Source organism: Euphorbia lathyris, chromosome 8 (assembly GCF_963576675.1).
Source record: "Euphorbia lathyris chromosome 8, ddEupLath1.1, whole genome shotgun sequence".
Classification (NCBI taxonomy): domain Eukaryota; kingdom Viridiplantae; phylum Streptophyta; class Magnoliopsida; order Malpighiales; family Euphorbiaceae; genus Euphorbia; species Euphorbia lathyris.
In genome coordinates this window covers 76,977,217-76,998,256 of record NC_088917.1, presented here as the reverse complement: position 1 = coordinate 76,998,256, position 21,040 = coordinate 76,977,217, and the positions used below count along the sequence as shown (strand labels likewise).

The window sequence follows — 21,040 nt, the reverse complement described above, 5'->3', positions numbered from 1 at the left end:
AATTGAATTTTCATGGCTTTCTAAAACTAATCAATTGAATCCAATTGTGAAAAGAAAAATAAATTAATTAATAAACAGAATCAATACATTCTAATCCATTTCTGTACGGATTCATCAACTTCAAAAGCTCAGTAGCTTTCTCCTTCGTATCATCAGTACACCCAACTTGCAACAACAAAACCAGCTTCTGAAAAAGCCCCAACTTGAAGAGCTTCTGCCATTACTACTACTGCTACTTTCTCTTCTCTTCTTCCATACTTATTCATCAGCTTCCAAATCGTCGAGACCGAAAACTCGGTAGCCAATTCAGATACTCTCAAGATTTTCTTCACCAAAACTGGCCATGTTAATGCATTATTGTATGCTTCTTCTCTCCCTTTTTCAGTGTCACAAAGCTTATCAAACACTCCTAAAGTTGTTTCACATATGTTCTTCTCCGAATCCACGATGATTTCGAGGAGTAACGGGATCAAACCGAGCTCAATGAACTCCGATCTGATCATTGAAGATGGAGAAGATGAAAGTAGGTGAAAGATGATTGTTAGGGAAGATTTTGTGATAGTAGGTGAGATTGGATCTTTTATCAAGTTGAATAGTACTTGATTTACGCCTTCGATTTTAGATCAGTGATTCAATGTGATCGGAATCGGAATCGAAGGTAAGAAGGCGTTTCAATGTGATAATGGAGTTGTGTTTGGATGAGAAATCTCGCATTTCAGGAACCACACCATTGAAATTAAAGAACTTGTTGATCCTAAACAGAATTGTGTTTCTAAATCCAATGGAAACATCATTCCTTCATCAACGACAATATATCCTTGTTGATTTTTTTTTTCTTATGAGAGTCGTAGAGTTTATTAATTAATTTATTTTTCTTTTCAAAATTGGATTCAATTGATTAGATTTATTGATTTTAAAAAGAGAAATTAACATAGAAGAGAGAGAAAGAAAAAAATTTAAAAAGAGATGGAGAAAATAGTATATTTGATTTATATTTTTTATTTTGGGGTTTGTTTATAATAATTAGATAATAAGGGAGATTATTTTATAAAATAAATAAATATAATGACTAAATTAACTCTTTTCCCTTTGAATTTTAACACCGTTAGTCAATTTGACCTGTGTTTGCTAACGGAATGAACCTCAAAGTACCATTTTGTAAACTTTTAAACCACAAGGGTGTCGATCGAAAACAGGTGTAACCACAAGGTTTATTTTTGTACTTTTCCCTTTATTAATTAGTATTAATAGACGGACCGGGCTGGACCTGTCCGTACTATTATTATTAATCCCAAGCCCATCCAAAAAATAGGCGGACTTTAGTGGACCTGGACCGGACTGGGCCTAAGATCAATTTCCATTGTGCAAGCCAAGCCTAAGGGACACAGGTCTGGACGAACCGGATGGGTACCCGAACCCGTGGACAAGTCTAGTCGATGGTAATGTAAAGTGGTATAAGGTGATGTGCACTTTTTAGCATAGGATAATAATCCTCTTACGCATTGGCCCTCAATCACAAAATATTAAAATGGAAGTTCAAATATCGATCCATAATGAGAAATATGGGTTAATGTATTATATTTGCTTATGTTCAAAAGAGTAAGGTAACTAAAATGATAAGAGTTTTGATTATCGAAAACTGATTTAAGTAAAAAGAGAACAAAATGCATAAGCTAATAGCACAGATATAGTGCTCCGCTGCGAATCTGGCGTTACGATAAATATATGATTCAGTGGTTTCCTATGTTAGTTGTACGTTTTATGGTCTGTTTTGCCATTTTTAGTCTTTTTCTTGCCCGTGTGGATCATGTATTAGGCATAGCCTATATGTATGTGAGGTTTTACTCCTTACTCTTTTCACGTTGTACTAGCAATCTTATTATCTAATGAAATTTTAGCATTCTCATAAAAAAAAAAATATAGCACAGATATAGTGGTAAAATAAACTAATATGATAAAGGCACATGGGATAGGCTCAACGGACAGAGCATAGGATAATATATTGATCAAATGGGTATTTCATTTTGCACACAAACAAGATATTCAAACAAGCATTCCTTCCACGTCTCTATGATCAAGGAATTAATCACAATACTAGAACATATCTCTAAGCATTCTAATGAACAACATTCATTTAGGCACATTGAACAATAAGTTTATAATCTATTATCAAACTTATCATCTATATATCATTGTGTGATATATCTATCCAACCTTACGTTAAACAACATAAGCGTAACTCTATAGTGATTATCCTTTTATTAAAGTAACAATCCATAAGCATGCAGTGTTAATGACCAATTAACACAGAATTAATGCACAAGCTAAGAACATTATAAATATAAATATCTAATTGAAAATAAACCTTACTCAACTCTCCCTTTGATGCATATTCTATGTAAATGGACCTACTCACTCTTCATGATAATCAAACCATGAAGAACGAGCAGATCGCACAAGCTCATATTAGTAGAATAACAAAAAGATTAAAAGCTCTAACAAAAATGATAAAGGAAAAAATGGAAATATTATAAACTGTAACTCAATCATTCTGGATGTAGGTGGAGTACATGACTATGTGCCCTAAAGAACCAAAAAGGTCTTTAAATAGTCCACCTCCTTAAAATGAAATACATTTGTCGTTAAGTAAATGGTAGTATTGTACTAAAATATATCCAATAGAATTTGTTAATAGGTGGCAATCCTATAAGGTGCCACCTCACAAGGACTGTAAATAAGTTGAGCGGCTCGATAAAAGCTTGACTCGATTTATAAACGAGCTGCTTGTGAATATGATTTACTGGTTCGATACGTAAACGAGCCAAAGCTCGCTAATAGACTCGGTTAGTGGCTCGATAAGAGCTCAATAAATGTTTGTGAATAAGCTTGATTATAATATTTATGTAGTTTTATATTAGTAATATTATTTATATTTAATGTAAATATATAATGAAAAAAACTTATATATTTGAAAATGAAAAAAAGCTTGAAAATGAAATCAAAATAATGTTTTTCAAGACTAAATAAAAGTACCAGCCAAATCGTTTAATAAATATGAGAAAGGTATTGGTGCATGTGGTGTCAAAACACAAAAGTGCCCGCCAAAGCAAGAGTTATATTTTTTTTTACTATGCTTAATACATCATTTACTCTCTGAATTTGTCAAAAAAAAAACTTGATTGGCTCTCTGAATTTTCAAAGTGTCCCGGTAACCTCCTAAACTTATATAAAATTAGGGGTGAGCATGGTCCGGTTTGGTCTAAAAACCGAACCAAACCGAATTGAACCGAACCAAATTACTTCTATTTTTTAGGAACAAACCAAATCAAATTGCAATTCGGTTTGGTCTGGACCGAACCAAATTATTTCGGTTCGATCCGGTTTGGTTCATATTTGGACCAAACAAAGCACTAAAGACCTACAATTACTTGTACCTTCACTAACTAAACAATTATATAAAGAAAATAATCATACAATTAGTTTTTTTTATGTATATAATTAGTTGAGAGAGAAAAAACATGTTTAACTGTTCTTTCTTTTCTATATATAATTAGTTAATTAATTGAAAACCTTAAAAATTAAGAGTAGTATATATTATATTTCGGTTTGGTTTTGTTCGGTTTTGGACCGGACCAACCCGAACGAACCGAAACCAAACTAGCTTAAAAATTAGAATCGAACCAAACCAAAATATAATTCGGTCCGGTTTGGTTCGGTTTTTTCGGTCCGGTTTTTTGGTCTTTGGTTTTCGGTTCGGTTCTGCTCACCCCTACATAAAATAATCAGTTAGCTCTCTGAACTTGTGTAAAATGTAATCAATTGATCACTTGGTCGTAAAAAAGTAAGTTAAATGCGAAAGATATATATTGTACGAGTCTTAATAAAAATAAAATGACCATAATCGAGGTATGCAGTTCCAAATTGTTCCCACTAATTGGGATAAATGAATGAGCTGCTCACGAGCGGCTCGTTTACAAATTAAATGAGTTGGCTCATAAGTGGATTGTGAACAAACGAGCGGCTATTCAAGCTGAGTTCGAACTGTAATTTGAGCTCGAAGCTCAGCTCGAGCTCGTTAAGAATTTTTCGAGCCGGGCTTGAGTAGGTCAAAGCTCGGTTCGGTTCGGCTGTCTCCGTACGCATTCTGTTCATGCCCAAAAGCGTCTCCTTTTATTCAAACTGCTTTTAATCGTCATTGGGCCTGCACAATTAGAATTTACATGATAAGCCCATTTATATTGGTCTGATACTTATGGATTATGAGTTTGTACAACATATTTTGATATTGTGATCAAGATACTGTCTATTGAGCTATTGCATATGATCAAGATAATGCCTATATGGAATACCCTTAGGGGTTTTGGTGAATCACGTACAAATGTGAGTCCGTCCTCCCCTTTAAGTCGTCAATTGGCGGTGAGTTTGACTAAAGTTATGGTATTAGAGTCCCTTAGGTCAATGTTTGAACACTCAGTAGTATTAGGTCACCCGAATACTGAATAACACCTAAAATAAAAATTGAGGTTAGTAACATTAACAAACCGAAGCGAATCGAACCGAGTACTTCGGTTCGGTTCAATACTCAATTTCATCATTTATTGAATAAATATTATTACTTATTTATTAATTTATATTATTATATTATTAAAAATATGTATATTAAAAATTCATGTCATAATCTTCCCAATAAAAAATATTCATGTCAAACTCAAATATTACTTACTGGATATTAATTTATTAAGATTAGACACTTACCTTTTCAAAAAAAATATTAGGATTCGTTTGTTTTACCTGCTGTTTGCTGTTGTTGTTTGCTGTTTCCTGTTATGGTTTGCTGTTTGAAAATGCTGCTTTTCCAAAAAGCAGAAATTTCCTGCTTTTATAAAAAGCTATTTTTCAGCTACAAAATGCAAAGAGATGTCTAACCAAACACCTAAAACTCGCATTTTCAAAGTGAAAATGCAAACAGAAGGTCAAAAAAACAGCAACCAAACACCCCCTTAGATTACTTACCGTACATTAATTTCGTAATGTACATTGTATAGTACAATAATGTTTTTGTTCATTACTATTCAAATACCCTCTCAATTCTCCAAATATAAATTGAAAATCAGAATACTCTATATGTAGCAGATGACCATGTAGTATTTGACCGTTAGATCTAGGCTTGTTAGAATCTTAGGGTGAAAATTCAAAGCATCTTAAAGCTTAGATTTAATAAGTATAGATCTAACGGTCAATGTCCAAATTCACTTGATTATTAAGGTCCATGTGAACACGGTTTTGATGATAACTAATTCTCTTATTAGTATTATCATAAAATATCTATTGCATCAGATAATTAATACTCGATCTGTTTCATATTAGATGTATTTTTGGAGAGTTGCACAGAAATTAAAAATATTAGAAAAAAGACTTTATTGTTCCTTATTTATTGATTCTACTATTTATTTTTGGTAATAATTTTACTATTTATTTATTATATAATAAATTCATTATTTTAATTAATTTTTATAAACCCACATTTTATAGCACACAGGAACATATAATATGACATGTAATATGAAACAAAAAAAATTTCTAAAAAAAAAATGTAATATGAAACGAAGGGAGTAATAAATAATTAATAATAAATAAATTGAATTAATCCTAATTTCGGTCGGTTTGGTTAATTTAGTTATTTTATTATAAAAACCAAACCGACTAATATTATCAATATAATTTAATATTTAAAACTGAAATCCGACTTAATAGACAGAAAAAAACTGAATAAAAAATCAAAATTTTTGGTTCGATCGGTTATTTCGATACGGTTGGATTTTTTTAATATATATATATATGGATAATGGATAATACCTTTTGGACTCAGTGCTGCATTTGGACACGTGTAATGTGATCCCACGTAATAATTAAAATAGTGGGACCTTTTATAATATGTGTGGGTCCATATTATACGTGTTAAAATATGTATGGATGGTCCTCTATTTAACATGGAGAACCGGATGCTTCTAATAATTTGCCGCTGCAGTGAGGTCTGTTTTATGAATATTATTAATTTAATAGTCTGCATATACTAAAATAATGCCTTCCTCCTCGGAGAAAGTAGCAAATTGGTCTTTAAACTTGTTAGCATGATCAAAATAGGTCTAAAATAAACTTTGTTTTGTTATTTTTTTAGAGATAAAATACTACAATATTTTCAAGATTCTTTAAAAGAGTTAATTTAGCTTCCATTTCTAAAATAATACAATTTTATCAAATGACACAATTAAAACTCGGGTCAAATACATGAATATTATAATTAAGTACAAAATTACAACTAAGTCATATCACCAAACTTAATTTTTAATATGTCATTATTTTCTATATATTATGATTTTACACCCTAATTTAAAAATTATAGACTTCAATTCATAAATCATAAACTCTAGAAAATATATTCTAGACTTATAATTTATAAATTCTAATCCTTAAAATATATTAAAAGTACTGATTTTACTAGTTTGACATAATCCAATTATGGTTTGACATAGTTGTAAATAGTTTCTCAAACATGAATTTCTGTGTGATTTTCCCTTAAAACTCCCACTAACAAAAACTGGCCCATTAGATGATTATCAAAGTAACTAAGTTACTTATCCAAAATTTATTTACATACACTTCAAGAGGAATTAACATCACGATTATCTGATGTAGCAGTTTCTGTTATTAAAGATTTTATTTGTGTCATTTAACAAACGTTAGGACTGAAATTGTTCCATTTGACAAATGTTGGAACTAAAAATGTATTGTTTTGTATACGGGAACTAAATTGCGCAATTTATTTTCCGTATACAAAACAATACATTTTTTAGTAAGAAGTTCAGGCATGTTTATATATTTTTTAGTCAGATACAAATGTCCGGGCATGTTTCAACGTAAATTTTTTAGTTAGAAATGCGAGCATTCCTCTTCCTCAAAAACCTTAGGGCTCGTTTGGTTCGCGGAATAGAGGGAGAATAGAATAGCCTATTCCTAAAGAATAGCTATTCCCACCTTTGGTTGATTTTTTTTATGGAATAGCTATTCCATGGAATCCCTGTTCCTTGATTTCATGGAATAGCTATTATTCAATTTAGGTTAGGAATAGCCTATTCCTAATATTATATTTTTTGTAATTTACAAAATTATCCTCCATTAAATCCACAATCTTCTCTTTAATCACTTTCCCAAATCTTATAAATTTTGGTCAATCCATAATTTATATCATATAAAACGTGAAAAATGGAAAAATGACGAAAACGTTAAAAAATGTAAAAATACGAAAAATATGAAACACGAAAAATGTGAAAAGGTTAGAAACACGAGAATATGCAAAAAAAAATAAAAACGAGAAAAACATGAAAACGTGAACAAATGCGAAAAACACGAAGACGCAAAAAAAAAAGCAAACACACGAAAAACACAAAATAGGAATAGCGCGAAAAAGTGACAAAACACGAAAATGCGAAAAAATACGAAAAATGCTAAAACACAAAAACGTGACAATATGTGAAAAACATGAAAATGCGAAAAACGCAAACAAAACACGAAAACGTTAAAAACACAAAAAATATGATATTATATGATTCACGATTGTCACAAAAAAGAAAGGGTCGTCTTACACAAAACGCACTTTTTTCATGTTTTTGTGTTTTTTACGGTTTACACATTTTTTGTGTTTTTTCATATTTTGCGTGTGCGTGTTTTTTTTTGTGTTAACACGTTTATATGTTTTCGCGTTTTCACCCTTTTCCACTTTTATCTCTTTTTTTTCTTTTGTTTTTGTGTTTTTAATGTTTTTTTTTGCGCTTTTATATTTTGTTTTTTTACCTCTCTTTTTCGTGTTTTTACAATTTTTCCGTTTTCATGTTCTTATTGTTTTTTCGTTTTTAATGTATTTTTCGTGTTTTTTTCGTCTTTCGTGTTTTCCATTTTTCTATTTTTTATATATATTTTTTAAAATAATATATATTAAATATTTGAACAATTTATAGTAAAAAATTAAAATTTTAAAAGAAATAAGAAATTACATTTGAGGATAATATTGTCTTTTTAATAAAAAAATTATATATTCCATTCTACCTTATTCCACCAACCAAACATAGGAATAGTAATTCCTAAGAATTTCTATTCCATTCTTTGCTATTCTATTCCTTTGGAATAACCATTCTATTCCATTCCATTCTATTCCGCAAACCAAACGGCACCTTAAAGTTATTTAAGTACCTTATTCATTTTCTTTATTACCAAATTAGTTAGAAGTAACATATTTCAGTACATGAACATGTGAATTTTTGGACACATATGTCTAGAGTAAATTACATTTATTGTATCTGAACTTTAGCGTGTTCTATACTTTGGTACTTAAACTTCATTTGCATATAAAAATGTCCGACCTTAGCGGTGATCAAGGTTGTAAAAAACGTTAGGCTAATCTAGCGCATAGTTTCTTCGAGAATTAATCGGGATTAGTCAGGATAAATTAGATTTGAATTTTTTGAATTTTTTATTAAGCAAATTATTATATAAATGCAATTAAAATATGTATTATACTATATAAATATAATAATATAAAATAATTTAATATAAAAAACACACATATTTGCCATTTAAAAAAACACGCATATTTATAACATATATCTTTCAAATGGTTTAAACATCAACATTTCAATTAAAATATTATTATTAATTTTCTCAAAATAAAATAAAAACTAAAATATTATTGCAATAACGTAAACAAATAAAATATAATACAACAACAACAACAAAGCCTTAGTCCCGAAATGATTCGGGGTCGGCTAACATGAACCATCATATAAAACCGTGAAATCAAGTCGTATCAGCGACACAAATTCGCTCTCTCCACTCTGTCCTATCCACTACCATATTTTCCTCAATTCCCAGTAAACTCATATCACTCTCGATCACCCTCCTCCAAGTTTGCTTAGGTCTTCCCCTACCCCTCACCACTACATCCCTTTGCCACTCTTCGGTTCTCCTAACCGGCGCATCAAGCGCTCTACGTCTCACATGGCCAAACCACCTTAGTCGGTTTTCTCTCATTTTATTCTCAATAGATGTGACCCCTACCTTTTTCCTAATTATTTCATTACTCACCCGATCCTTTATCGTATGACAACACATCCATCTCAACATACTCATCTCCGCCACTGACATCTTATGGATGTGGTAGTGTTTCACTGCCCAACAATCCGTACCATATAACAATGTTGGTCTAATTGTCGTCCGGTAGAATTTTCCCTTCAATCTATGAGGCATGTCGGGGTCACAAAGGAAACCCGTAGCACTCTTCCACTTCGACCAACCAGCTTTAATCCTATGAGCAACATCTCCATCCACTTCTCCATCCGTTTGGATAATAGATCCTAAATACCGGAAGCAATCCGAGGCCTGAACCACTCTCCCATCTAGGATGATTGTCCCTGCCTCCATACTCCTATGGCCGCTAAACTTACACTCCAAATATTCTGTCTTACTTCGGCTCAACTTAAAGCCTCTAGATTCTAGAGTTTGTCTCCATAGTTCCAACTTCCTCTCCACTCCTTCTTTCGTCTCATCAACCAACACAATATCATCTGCAAACAACATGCACCATGGTATACCATCTTGAAGTGAACTTGTTAGTTCATCCATAACGATGGTAAAAAGAAATGGTCTTAGTGCGGAACCTTGATGCACTCCAATCGTAATAGGAAACTCTTCAGTCTTCCCAACACTAGTACGTACACTCGTGCATGCTCCCTCATACATGTCCTTTATGATGTCAATATATTTCCGCGAAATGTCTTTTCTTACCAAGGCCCACCAAAGTACTTCCCTTGGTACCTTATCATATGCTTTCTCCAAGTCAATGAAAACCATATGCAAGTCTTTCTTCTTATTTCGATAGTGCTCCATTAATTGTCTCATTAGATGGATGGCTTCCATAGTTGATCTTCCCGGCATAAAGCCAAACTGGTTTTCTGAGATCTTCACCGTCCTCCTTAGCCTTAAACAAATAAAATATAATATTAACAAATAATATAATTTACCATAAGCTATGAAACAATTTAAAAATTTTAAACTATATCATGAAAACAAGTAGAGAATGTAACAAATATCTGAAAATAATAAACACAATTTATGAAGAACCATGCCGCAATATTCAAAAGTGAATTATAATAAAGAAAAAAACCCTTTTATTCATTGTCGACAGTCTAGGCAGCATCTAAGCGACTAAAACTCAAACGCTTAGACGATCCAAACAGCCTTATTTGTGAACGCTATGATCCAGATGACCTACTATCATATTTTAACTTAATAGCAAGTCATATGGACCGCAGTGATGAGTCACCATTGGGTCTTAAACTTAATTGCAAAATTGAAATTCGAATATTAAAATATGAAACATTCTAAAATTTAGGCACCATAAAAGAGTAATCTACCCCGTATTTTTCATTTTGAGATAACATAATAACATGCAGTAGCATTCACCTGAATAATTTGGTCATTCACTGTGAGATCTAGACTCATTAAATCTACATCCTAGAATGTTTTAGATCTGCACATAAGGTCATAATGAGCCTAAATATAATAATAAATGACCAAATTCAGTGTCGAGGTGATTGTCACTGACATGACATGTCACTTTTAGACAAATTCACAATAAACTTTCTAAACCACTTCAAATTACTTGCACATTCTAACTTAGTTTAATGAACATATATAAATGAGTATATAAATGTTCACTCCAAATTATTACTTGCACCTCAATAAGTTCTAACAATGGAAGATAATTGAAGATGTAATTGCCAGAACAAAACCTGCTGAGCATATATATAACGGATAATTCTAAAATTAGTCGATATAGTTTCACTAATCTGCAATGGGTATATATGGTATTATAGTTCTCGCTCATTTGCAAACTAATAAATTTTAGGTTGATACTGTCAATTTAACAGTTTATGACTTTAAAATAGAAAATTTCAGGAATCAAATTTCTTGAATTTTATATTTTGAGGTCATCAATGATTAAATTAATAGTGTCAACCCAAAAGTCTTTGATTTCATAAATAGACAAAAACCTCAATCCTCTTTTAAAAAAAAATCTACAGAGAACCACAAAGGTTGTTTTTTAAACTATCTGTATCTATAAATATAGTTAAGTTTCAATGCATTGCGACCATGTATCTTCAGTTCACTTAGTTTTGGAAATTCAACTCGCATCCACTTCCTAACCATTTCACTTTTTGAAGGTTTTCAAGTCGAAGATAGTCGAGTTTAGGAAACACAATCACATCAATTCTTGAAATTTTTTAATTTTTAAGTCGGCACTGTTAAGTCTTAAATTTATATGCAAAATCAGATTTCGAACAATTGTGATCAGTCAACACGCCACGTCAGCATTCTGACCTCCATAAAAGTCAAAAGTTGACTAGTCAATGTGCCATGTCATCAATTTTGACTTTTGTGGAGGTCAAATTGCTGACGTGGTGCGTTGACCAATCACAATTACCGATTGTACACCAAATTATGAAATAGGACAAAAGTTATACACCACATATCTAATTTACTTATCTCTGTTTGAAAAAAAAATCACAACATACCGTTGACAAGAAGTGTAACCACAAGATGGTTTAGTTTTGGCATTTACTCTTAAACCAGAAATTTTTTACAATGGGTCGGCACTATTTCTATTCACGGCCACTCAAGTAATAGCAAGTCAACCCAACTAGTGATGTAGGATCATTTGAGTGGAAAGACCAACATTGATCCCGGTCTATGGTATAATTTCTCTGTAAACTAATACAAGACGTACAGTTCCACTTGTTCTGCAAAAGCCTATGAGATGCGGTAGTAATCTCAACGCCAAGGAGCTGAATTGAGTGAACTCCATTGCTTCACCCCCTTGACCAACTACAGCTTCCATGTTTCCACAAGAAAGGACATTCATTTGTTGAAGCTGCGGCAAACATTTGGCAGATGAAAATCGTAGAGATTCGCATTTCCAGATATTCAATTCCCATCACTTCACCTAAATATAGAACTTCAGTCCCACTCAGAAACTCTTCAATCCATGCATCAAGCCAATTTAGAGGCTCATTTATATATTTAAACTCATTACACTACCTCTTACCAAATTAGACACTTTCAAATCAGATTTCCCAAAAAAAAACCCGTAGTATATAGATTAGGACTTAACCAAATATTCCAATTCACTAGGAGGACATATTGCGATCTGTGTGGGCGAATTCTCTGTGGATTTCTGAGTGTGATTTCTTGGTGCGATTTCAATGGACAAGGTTAGAAAGAATGTAAGTGATAATGTTATTTCTGATGTATTTTTGAAATTTTAGATTTGTTGCGATTTTTGTGTAAGGTTCAGAAACATCAAAATCAAAAGAAGCAGATAGTGGGACATTAGAGAGATTCATGATAGTAGTTTTAAAAGAAATACTAAATTAGACAATATCTCTCTCTCTTTTCTCTCTGATAGGGTTTATAGTGAAGAGGGTTAGGGATAGATCTAGGGAAAGGAGGGCGGCAGGTAAAGGTGATGGGGTGGTGCCGGCTACGGGTTGGGCGGATCGGGTGGAGGAGTGCGGCAGGGAAGGGGATGGCGGGCGGGAGGTTTGGGGCGATAGGGAAGTAGGGGGAGGGGAGGAGGCGGGGCGTGAGGGGGTGAGGGGGTGAGGGGGTTGTGGGAGGCGTTGGGCGGCGCAAGGGTAGGGATCGAGGGGCAGGAGGGCGGGATCGCTCGACCGACTGGGGCAAGGCTGGGCGGCGCAAGGTTAGGGATCGAGGGGCATGAGGGCGGGAGCGCTAGGGCGAATAGGGCAGGGCTGGTGTCCGATGCGGGGGGGGGGGGGGGGAAGGCTCCTCCTGGACAGGCCGATTTTGATGCCGATGGCGTTGGGCGGGCCAGGACGAGCGCGGGCAGTGCTGCCGGCAGAGCTGCTGGACCCTGCGCAGTGAGCGCCGGCGGAGCTGCTGGGCAGTCCATTTTGTGCGCCGGTGCTGGTTCTGGCACTGCCAGCAGGGTGCTGGGTAGGGTGGGGGTTGTGCCGAATGGGGCAGCGGTAGTGGTGCAGGCTGCCTTGGGACATATCCAGGATATTAAAGGGATGTCGGATAGGTTTGGTGATGAGTGTGAGGTTCAGATTCAGGGGAACTCTGTTTCTACCAAATCTAGGGTTGTGATGAATGGATTAGGGCAAATTTCTTGGAAAGATATGGTTATGGGGGTGGTTGAGGAGGAGCCTTGTACGGAGGAGGTGTTGATGAAAGGGGATTACGAGGATGTGGTCTCTGACTCTGATGAAGAGGATGGTGAACATGACGATCCGCTTTGTCCGGTGATCAGGCTTTCCTCAGTTGAGAAGCGGGAGCTCAGGAAAAAGTGGAAGATCTCTTTAATAGTTACTGTTCTTGGAAAGAGAATTAGCTTTAACTACTTCGCCCCCAGGATCCAAGCACAGTGGGCTAAGAAAGGTAAAGTCAGTATTACTGACTTAGAGAATGACTACTATGTCATTAAATTTACTCGTGTTGAAGATTATAATGCTGTGATCAATGGGGGTCCGTATATTATTTTCAACTATGTTCTGGCCTTGCGCATTGGGTTCCAAATTTTAATCCTCATGATTGCTCGGTGAACAGAATTTTGACTTGGGTTAGGTTTCCGGGCCTTTCTATAGAGTATTACAGTGAAAGTTTTCTCAATAAAATAGGAAGTCTGGTTGGGAAGGTTCATCATGTGGATAAAACTACGGTTGGAGCTATTAGAGGTAAGTTTGCAAGGGTTTGTATTGATGTTGATCTTGCAAAACCCCTGTTATCAAAATTCTGTGTTCAGAATAAGGTGTTCCTTATTGAATATGAAGGGTTACATAATATTTGTTATGATTGTGGTATGTATGGTCATACTAGGGAGGGATGCCCTAAGCGGGAGAGGGTGGTAGAAAAGGAAGCTGAGGGTAATATCGGAAGAACCGAAGGGATCCAAGGTGATGGGGGGGAATTTTGGTCCCTGGATGGTCGCGAAAAGGCCTGTTAGACGAAGGACTCAGCCTTCAGTTGTTCAAAATCGTCCCCCTGATATTAACCCTAATATAAAGACTATCCTTCCAAATCCTACTGTTAAGCCTAGTATCAAAGAGAAACCTAACCCCAAAGTTAATGGGGATTCTAGGGCTGCGACTGGTATCACTTTAGGTTCCAGATTTGGGGCCCTGACTATTGAGGAAGTGCAAGATTCTGGCCAGGTTGACGAGCAGATTGATCAAAGCATGCCAGGATTAGAATCTATAGAACCATCAGCTAAGGTGATTGAAACTGTTAACTCCCTTTTTGTCTCCAAAGGCGAATCTCAGGTGGGATCCCAAACTTTAGCTTATCAAAGGAAGAAAAAGATGAATGAGGTTAGTATTCCTAATCAGGGTGGTGACCCTGGTATTGGGAAGACTATGGGAGTGAATAAAACTAGTATGAAAAAGCTAAAAGGGAAGCAAAAAGGTGGCCTTAATTCTTTGGTTTTACCAGATAAGAGAGGGCCTGCGGGTACCTCGGCAAGGCTCTCAGGAGCCCCTAATAAATACCTGACTTAGGGTTGTGGGTGCGGTTAGTTGTCCTCCTTTCTATGGATTTGTTGTTTTGGAATGTTAAAGGTGCGGCTAGCAAGGCTACCCGTATTGATGATGCAGAGGCTCCTGGATGATCAGCGGAAGCTGAGCTTGGTTCATCTTCTTCGAGCTGAGCTAACTTTCCTGTAGGGTCAGCTTCATCGAACTCAATATGTACAGACTCTTCTACAACCTGAGTTCTTTTATTATATACTCTATATGCTTTACTGTTTGTTGAGTACCCTAAAAAGATCGCTTCGTCAGCTTTAACATCAAATTTTCCAAGGTTATCCTTTGTATTGAGTATAAAACACTTACACCCAAAGGCACGAAAGTAGCCAATGTTGGGCTTTCGTCCTTTCCAAAGTTCATATGGGGTTTTCTTAAGTATAGGTCTAACTAGAGCCCTATTAAGTATGTAGCATGCTGTGTGGACAGCTTCACCCCAGAAGTACTTTGCAAGCCTATTTTCACGCAGCATGGTTCTAGCAATTTCGACAATAGTTCTGTTCTTCCTTTCAACAACCCCATTCTGTTGAGGTGTTCTAGGAGCAGAGAAATTGTGGTCAATACTGTTGGTCCCTGGTAATTAGTTCCAAGGGGGGGTTAGGAACTAATATAACTTTTTCGCGTTTTAATTAAGCTGACTGGAAGTTATTTTGAGAGTTTATTAACTCAGCTTTTGGTCAGCTTGGTGAGATATGTTTCAAGACAGCTTTAGTCAGATGTTGACTAAAGTTGTTTTCTTGTGAGTTGAGAATTGACACTCTTGGAGGTCAGATTCTAACTCAACACCACTTATTTACTCAAGGTCAGCTTAGGCAATATATATGCTGAGTAAATATAGCAAACAGCACATGCAATATAAGAGAGAGTTCAGAGATTACTCAGTATCACTTATCCTGGTTCGGCCTCTCTGCCTACGTCCAGTCCCCAGAGTCCTCCGGGTTTTTTGAATCCAATACTGAGCTCTTTAATGGTAGAGCACAAACCAATTACAAGGCAGTTGAATATGCAAGAGTACCTTCCTCTATTCGTCTACTCAACTCCTACTAAGTGCTACAACCCAGCACCTAGATTTCTCTACCACTGAATGCTTACAACCAAGCACTCAGCTTAACACTCTCAATATTCCTATTGATCACAAACTTGTTCTTTTTATGCTAAAGAACACTTTAGATGATTACACAACAATCAATCTAGCATTTACACAGAGAATGGAAAAGTTGGTGTAAGATCTTTTTGTATTTGAGTGCTTTCAAGATTTTCTCTCCTTGTATTTTTCTCTTGATGCTTCAGTAGAGATCCAAGGTTCTTCATTGTCCTTTTATAGAAGGAAAACTGCAGATTTGGATCGTTTGAATTGTTGTTACCGTTAACACCAAAACGGCTCTTTTGGGGAACAATTTCTGGTCAGCTTCAGACTGTTCCGACATTCCCTTTCTCTGTTTTCTTCAGGCGTCAGGTTTGTCTTCTTGCACCAGACTTGTCTTTTTGTGCCAGTTGTCTTTTACCAATAATCCAACGACCCATGTTTCTTGGAATTAGTCTTTTGTGTGTCTTCGAGGTTCCAATTATTGGTGCAGAAGATTGGCAGACTTTGTCCTTTAGTGAACGGATCCTTCATGCTGTCCTGACTGTCACTCAGCTTTCTTCGTTATCTTCGGATGTTCAACTTCTAACCTGAGTTCATTCTTGGTCAGCTCCGTTCTTTGTAAATGCTTCTGAGGAAATCTTCAATTTTAGTTAGCTTCGTTTTTGCTTCTGAGTTCTACTCCACTCAGCTTCCATTCTGTCATGTTGAGTTCCGTTTTACTCAGCTTTGCTTGTGCTGACTTTTGTCCTGTATTTACTTTATATATATATTTGCACTTAATATTGAACAAAGATATTAGTACAATTAAATCAAAGCATTTAAATGTAATTGCCTCTTAATCATGGATGATTTTGTCAAATCAAAATCTTGTGGAAAATGTATTTCAACAAACTCCCCCATTTTGATGTTGGCAAAATACATAATTATGGAACTCAGTTATAAGTTACCCCATGATTGATATTTTTGAAATGACTCCCCGTAAGGGTTGCACATATTGTCTTAACTTAATTCTAAACCTTCCAATGTGTAATTGAATTAGTTTTAAGACACTTGTGTATGCTGACTTATTTAAATGTTGGATTTTTCAAGATCTGATTTTTCTTTTAATTTTAAGTCAGCTTTCAAGTATGTTGTTACTCACTTTATTACCTAAGTGTTAATGTATCTGAGTATTCTTTACTTCTTAATTTGTTTGTTTAATTTTATCGACCAGTTTGAGGAAATTGTACTTGCCATAGATTTAAGCAAAAAGATAAAGCTAACCAGAACATATAAATGTTTTTATGCAAGTTCTAAGCAAACAACATTTACTAGACTACATCTAGTTCTACTTCTTCTTTTTCTGAGCCGGGTGATCAGCTTGAGCAATTCCTTTGCCTTTCTCTTTACTCCCTGAAGCATTACCTGCAGGCTGAGTTCCTCCTTGACTTGTCTCCCCCGTTTTGCCATCATCGGGTTTATAGAGGAAGGTTTCATTTCGAGCTGCAGATGAGAGATAATGGGAGTAGCGCTGAAGCTTCTTAGTGCTTTCACCCAAACCATCAATTACTGGTACACTATCGTCCTAGACATGCCTAGGAACCCGAAGGGAGCTGCTGATCATGCTAAGGAGGCATTCATGGGATTTGCTCAGCCAAGTGAGCGAGCTGGTGATCTGACCAAAAGATTGATGGTACAGCTTGAGCAAGGAAGAATCATAGAACATGCGCTGGGCATTGTTGATGCGCATGGCTTTCATAATGGCCTTGGAAAAGCTCAAGAGTTCACTATTGGAAACTGGATCAACATCCATCTGCGCCTTGTTGATGTTGAGTATGCTTACTGCTTCACTCAGCTGGTCAATTGTACACTGAGAAGAGGAGGATACTAAGTCACGCGTACTGGTTAGCTCAGCATGAAGCTTGGTAAAGCATTCTTGAAGTTCAGTAGAGGTGGCAAACTCAGCATTGCCAGGTGCGCTTGATTTGGTCAGTTCTGCAGTTAACTTGGTAAAATATCCTTGAAGTTCAGTGGAAGTGGCATACCCTGGATTGACTTCTGACAGTTGGTGAATTTTACCTTCAAGCGAATTCATATGGGTTGCCATTGTCACCATCAGTCCAGTCAGTTTGGCTATCTGGCCTTGATTGGGTTGCTGAGTTTGAACCATAGTAATCATACTGACCAGATCCTTAAGGCCCCGGAGTTCATTTAGAAGCTGAGTAATACCTGATAGTTGAGAGGACTCGGCTTGAGTGGATTGGTGTGCATCAGCTTGAGGAGTGTTTAAATATTGAAGCAAGGACTGAGCAGAAGCAATGACACGGTGTCCTGACTTAGTAGCATTCAAGTATGCGAATTGAGCAGCATTAGGCTCAGAGGCTGGTATTGAGTTTGATGGTGGTGGAGGAGTTAGCTCTCTGCCAGATTGAGTACCTTGATTGGTACCTGGACTTTGATTGATTTCATGAGCTGAGTCATCAACATGTTGAGTTGGAGGTGGAGTTTGATTAGACAAGTTAATCTGCTCAGCTTGAATAGGTGAAGTGGAAACAGGAAGTGTGCCACCTTGAGCAGCTTGGATTGGATCTGCAGGGTTTTTGGCTTGTTCCTCATCATGAGTAACAGAGGCTTGTTTTTCTACAGGATTTTCTGGTGGTGACTCAGTCTCATTCGAGAAGTATTTGAACTGGATGTTGGATAGGTCATCCTCAATCTCATCAACAGGAAAGTCGTCCATAAGATCAATTTGCTTTTGTGCCTTCTTTTTGAGTCTTCGCCGTGTCTCAGCTCTTGGTAGTGAAGGGTCAGCTCGAATACCTTCACTGGACTCAGTATCAACTATTTCCTCTTCTACATATAGATTTTCAAGTTGCTCAGTATGATCCTCAACAGCAATATTTTCATCTCCTTCAACTCTCTGCTCAGCCTCATCCTGAGGTTGCTCAACATTAGTCTGCTCAGTTTGTTGCTCAGTTTCTTTCTCAGCTTCCTGCTCTTGTTCAGCTCTTTGCTCAGTTTCCTTTTCTAGGTCAGTTCCATGACCTTGGGAGGATACAATCCAATCGATTGGATCAGCTTCAACTGGTTTTAAGGAATTAATCTTCTTCTTTTTCATCAAAGGGGATTCTGGAGTTTCTTCGTCTTCATCTTCAGGCCCTTCTGGCCTCTTTCTCTTTTCTGCTGACTCAGCTTTTTCCTTAGCTTTGTCAGCCTTAGCTCTTTCTTGAGATATGAGTCTTACCTTCTTTGGGACAGCATGAATATCTTTAGTGCAAGTTTCAAAAGCCTTCCTCTTCTTCTTCTTCTCGGGCTGAGCTGTCTTAGGGGACTCAGTATGAGTCTCCACTTCTTTTTCTGGCTCAGTTTCAAGCTCAACTTCTAGTTGCTCAGCTTCTTCATCTTCTTCACCATCTCTAACATCTTCATACCCTTTCAAAGGTTGATTGTACAACAATCCATCCAACAGAACTGTAGTGATTTCACTTCCCAAGCTACTTGTTTCATTTATCGTTTCTATCTGCTTGTCCTCGAGAATTTTTGTGATTAGAGAGCCCAAGCGGAGTTTCTTACCACCTCGTTGAAGAGCTCCAACTAAGAAGACGGGAAGATTGAGTGGAGTGTAGGTCAGCATGTGCCAGATGAAGCACTGCTCGAAGTTTGAGGCGGATGAAGCTGAGTTGAGTTTGGGGAAGATAAAGTTGGTCAGTATGTAATGGACCATCTTCTGTTCTTTTCCCATACAGGTGCTGGGTACTTCACCCTTATGATCCTTGGGTTTACAGAACCCCTTGATCTTCTCAGCCATGTCTTTTGGCACTTTCTCCTTTGTTGTTCTAAACTCAATTCCTTCGTCTGGTAAATCTAGTAAGGTGGCTAGATAAGCAGGGGTTACGATGATTTTCTGACCTTTAACTGTGGTCTCCAAATAATCAGAGTCATCTTCATCAACATGTAGATTCGAATAGAATTCCCGTACTAACCTAGGATAGGTTGTTCCTGAGAGAGAGAAGAGACCAGTCCACTTATTCTTCTCGATCCAGTCACAAAATGGTTTCTCAGAGGTGACGAATCCTGGAGAGAACCATCTGCATTTCAGAACTTCCAGATTGTTGACCTTTTTGTGTACTTTGATCATTTTTCTTTCTATTTGCATCGAAGGACCCGCGGGGTCAGTCTGAGTGGGTTTGCCAGAGGTTTGGGTTGTGAGTTTAGGGGTTTTGTCTTTGCCGGAAGCCATTGTTGAAGGTTTTGAGGTTTTAGGGAGAGAAGAGTTTGATTTCAGAAAATCGTAGGCGTAAAGAGGAGTGAGTGGGGATCCTTCCACTTTTTATACTAGATTTTTTGGCGGCCCTATTCAATTAACTAGCCATTTTTGCCTAGGGACGTTCAACCGACAAGGATTCTGTCATTTATGACATCTTCGGCGCATGGGATATGTCATTAAAGTGCGTCTTTCCAAGGTGCCAGTAGTTACACGTGTAGGCATTTATTTTACGCGAGTGGGTTTCTACGGGATTTTGCTAGAATTCGAAACATTCGCGATGTTGAGTGCCTGGCTTTCATGAATTTCCTATCTCTGAATAACTCAACCTACGTCAATCACTCAGCATGTTCATCAACTCAGCATAGGGTGATTACTCAATATGTTAATCTACTCAACATAGGATTTTTACTCAACATTTGTATCTACTCAGTATACCCATTCAATGTTTATCTCAATTCAGCATGAGCTTATTTTTCTATTTTTAAGCTTAATAAAGAGTAGATATTTATTGTTAATTTACTTAGCATGGCATTTGCACATTCATTCAAATTTCCACTCAATATAGCAAACACTCAACATTCAATCATACAGAATTATTTAGAGTGGATTTGACATACCAATGGTTTCCCTTAGTATATTGAATTTTTCTCGTGCCAAGGGCTTAGTGAAGATATCTGCAAGCTGATCATTTGTTGGCACATAGGTCAGCTTGATCTCATCTTTTAGTACATGGTCTCTGATGAAGTGATGCCTTATGCTAACATGCTTCATCCTGCTATGTTGGACTGGATTCTTAGATAGATCAATGGCACTTTTGTTGTCACATTTGATCTCTATTGTCTTTATTTTGACTCCGTAATCCTCAAGCTGTTGCTTTATCCATAGGACTTGTGCAACACAGCTTCCAGCAGCCACGTACTCAGCTTCAGTTGTAGACAGAGCTACGGATGATTGCTTCTTGCTGAATCAAGATACTAGACAGCTTCCAAGGAAATGACATCCTCCCGAAGTACTCTTCCGTTCTAGCTTATCTCGTCCATAGTCAGCATCAGTATA

The 21,040-nt window shown here is 36.4% G+C and overlaps 1 pseudogene; it reads right to left on the bottom strand.

The window, feature by feature from the left end:
* Positions 1-67: 67 nt before the first annotated feature.
* Positions 68-794, bottom strand: LOC136204004 (U-box domain-containing protein 21-like; annotated as a pseudogene).
* Positions 795-21,040: the final 20,246 nt, after the last annotated feature.